We start from the raw sequence: 4,033 nt of genomic DNA on the forward strand, positions 1-4,033 counted from the left end.
ATGGACGGGTGGCAGAAATGGAGAATTGTGTGCCTGGCAGGGCTGTTGATCGAAGACGCTGAAGATATCTACCTATTCGGAACCTATCTACCTATTCAGAACCAATATAACAGGGTTCTTGCTGATCGGAGCTGGCTTGGCCCTGGCTTATCAAAGAATTAAGAAAGCGGAACTGGCTGTTCAAACCCCCACAAGGCTGCCCGCTGGGATTGAAATGATGGGACGAGGCATGAGTTCTCAGAATGGGCTTATTGAGTGCAGCATGGATAAGATCTTGGAGAAGCTCACAGCTGCCGTGAATGCTCAGAATAAGACCTCTGAGCGCAAATTGGATTACATCTTGGAGAAGTTCACTCAGAATAACACCTCTGAGCGCAAGTTGGATCACATCTTGGAGCAGCTCACTGCGGTCGTGAGTTCTCAGAATCTGCTCTTTGGGTACAAGAATGACAAGACCACAGAGCGCAAGTTTGATAACATCATGGTTCGCGGCTCTCCAACGGGAGATTGAGAGACCAGTGTCGGACTGTTAAGAACAGCTTTGAAATTCTCATCAGTGGTTCGCACTAAAGAAAAAACCACCATTATAATGCGGCTATCCCTTCGGCGCCAGCTGCGGGCTCAAGGCTGGAGCTTAACTAAAACACCCTGATAACGACTGTGTTTAGACTGTTCTTCCCATTCTATGCAAGGTCACCTGGGTTGGCTGTAAGACTGTTTACTTAGCCTGACAGGGCGAAGGACTCTGTCTCAGCTGAACTCTGGACATGCACACACATACACATACAGACATATATATATGCACATGCTGATGTACACTCATCCCCCCTCCCCCTCCAAACGCCTTTGACGCTTATTCCCTTCCGATGCTGACGGTGGATCAAGGAAACCAGCGCATAGGCTGCAGGCCCGGATGTACTGTCTCTCACCCTTTACCCATCCCTGTTGCTTGTCGTGTGTTTCTCTGGTGTATTAAGATTTTTTTTTTTCATGTGCTATGTGCAGAGGTGTTTTTTTTTTTTCTGTTCTCAAACTGATCCCCCTATTGGAGCTCAGTCTGGGGGGAGGTTGTTTTTTCTCCTTATCTTTCATCATGTGGTGCATTTTCCATTGTTATACCTCTCTGACCTGTCTTCCCCATTTGATGTTTTTGTGTAATGTATGTATGGTCGAGGGTAAGATGGCGCCGCCATTGCGTGCAATAGGTCGGCAGCCTTAACATGAAATTTCCCCTTGTGGGACTAATAAAGGTATCTTATCTTATCTTATCTTATCCCTGGTGAAAACTTAAGGATAATCTTTGACTAAAATTTGAAATATGACAAACAAACCCATGTTGTAGTCAAGAGCAGGTTATCCCAACTGAGAACAATCTCCAAACTAAAACATTTGTTTAAATCTATCAGATCCAGAAGGTGTTGTGCTTGTTTTTGGTACATCTAGACTGCACTACTATAATGCACTGTAGACTGAAGTTATTAAATCTTGTCTTGCTCATTTACAGTTAGTCTAAATTGCTGCAACCTGATTACTGAATGGGACAAAACAGAAAAGACAGTTTGTGTTACTACAGTGTTGGCAGCTGTGCACTGGCTCCCTATGCATTACAGTATCCAGTATAAAGTGAAGCTATTTGTATTTAAACCTCAAATGGCCTTGCACCTGCATATAGACACGCTGCATCCACACACTATCATTAAGGTCTGCTTCCCAATCACTCTTGATCGTACCTGAAAGAGTGTCATGCTTTTGTTGTCACTCTGGAATGATCTCTCAACTGACTAAAGAGTGGTGATTGTCTTTAAATCTAAATACTCATACCATTTTGTCAGGCTTTTTGAGGTAGCTGATCCCTGGAACTGTGGCTTGTTGTGTGTGAATAGTGTAAATATGTTTAGTATGAACTGCTGTGAATTGTGATTTTTTTATTATTATTATTAATTCATTTTTAATGCGCTATATAAATAAAATTTATTTAGTTACTCACCTTGCTAAAAAAAACTCAATCGTTGTTGCATGGAAATCAGGGGAGATCAGGGGCATCAATCGTGCAATTATTTTCATCCTCTGAAAATAGGATATGTATAAAAATGGTCATAATTTCTGAAAACATTAAAGGAATACTTTTGTTAAACTCCTTGAATTAAAGCTGAGCATCGGTACCTCAATTGCATCTTGATTGGTTGACCTTACTTGGTTGTGTCACTATCCAAGCAATCCAGACATCTTCTCCTTCTTATGGCTACTTTCTCCAGCTTTAATATTTGAAGCAGCCCTAATCATTACTGTTATAGACCGTATTGCTCTGAGGCTAGGCTATTTTAACAACAAACACACAGTAAGGCAGCAAAGGGAAATAAGTCAATTTTTCATTTTTGTTCCTGCAGCAGTTCCCAGGATTGTTGATACTGTAAAAAAAATACTATGTGTTTTCATATGGACTATGTATCTGTATTTATGCTCACAAAGCTATTTAATGGTATTTTCCTTGTGTGTGTGTGTGTGTGAGAGAGAGAGAGAGAGAGAGAGAGAGAGAGAGAGAGAGAGAGAGAGAGAGAGAGAGAGAGAGAGAGTATTTTTGCCTCCTGCTGTGCTGTAACTGTCTTTCTGGGAACAGGCTTATCCGGCATAGTCCCCCCTCTCAGGGTTCACAGCAGAGGTCAAAGGTGAAGTGTCAGAAAGGTCATTTCCTTCGTGATAATTCTCCGATTCAGACACAAGGGACATTTTTCACACTGTGAGAATCATGCAAAATCGTACACACCAGTGACTTGGCACAGTATGGGGGCAAGTAAGTATACATATCTATCTGTCTCCAGATACATATTTTCTTTGCTTTTGCTGCAGCAAGAACACTGACAGAGACTAGAAAGAGAGAGCATATGTCTACTGACTTCTCTTCATTGGATTCCTGTTAAATCCAGAATCAAATTTAAAATACATTTTGTCACATACGATCACTTAAATAACTGATTTCATAGCACAAAATCCACCCATTACTCACTCACTATGTATATATGTACCACTCTGCATTTATTCATTTGTTTTTTATTTAATCATTATTTAATAATAATAATACATATACATAAACATACACGTATACATTTATACATAATCAGGCTCTCTTCCAGCACATCTTTGTCCAGTCTTGCTATCCTCACCCACAACCAATTGTGGTAGATGGCTGGCCCTCCTTGATCCTGGTTTCGCTCCTTGAGAGGTTTCTTCCTGTTAAAAGGGAGTTTTTCCTTCCCACTTATTTACATTATTTAATACCTTAATTAAGATTTAGTGTCTCTAATCACTTCTTCAAAATATCTTGATAAAGAAAATGCAAGCTGTCCTTCAAGTATGTTTTAAGTAAGTTTTAGTAGTTATAGTTTCATAGTTGTTGTTATTTTGTACTTTTGTTTTTGTTTTATTGTTCCTTTGTGAAACTTATTAGTGGTAGCCAACCATTGGAACCACAGTGACATTCGCTGGCTAAAAAAACAACAGTGGACGAGAGTGAGCAGGATATTCTACGAGCATAAATAGCAAAAAAAAACTTAAGGGAGGGAAAAAAATTAATCAACATACTAAGTTGGGACTAGATGCATTTTTATTTGAAATCTTTGAGGGTGATAGTGTCCAATTTTCAGCCTTTGCAGATAAAATATGTTTTGCTCGACTAAAATGAGGATTTGGTGAGTCAAATTGTTTTTTGTTGCTGTTAGATAGCATGCTATTCCCTTGTGTTCTTTACTAAATAAGCTGTTGAACACACTAATAGCTAAGATGACAGTAAGTGTATTTTATATTGGGTCATTTATTTTAGTCGACTCATGTTGATCAGAGATAGAGAACAGCAGCTATAATAAATCCAGGTTAACCCCTTAAGGAACTAATATAGGTTAACTTGTAGTTTAAACAAATCAGAATTTCAAACCTAAACTGGAAAGTGAGAGATTTTGTTTTATTTTCTTTTGTGTGTTTGTCTTCGTGTTTAATTTATTTCCTTCTGGGTTCTGGATACAACAACTAAGGTCCACTC

The sequence above is a fragment of the Astatotilapia calliptera genome, chromosome 4 (genome assembly GCF_964374335.1).
Source record: "Astatotilapia calliptera chromosome 4, fAstCal68.1, whole genome shotgun sequence".
Lineage (NCBI taxonomy): Eukaryota > Metazoa > Chordata > Actinopteri > Cichliformes > Cichlidae > Astatotilapia > Astatotilapia calliptera.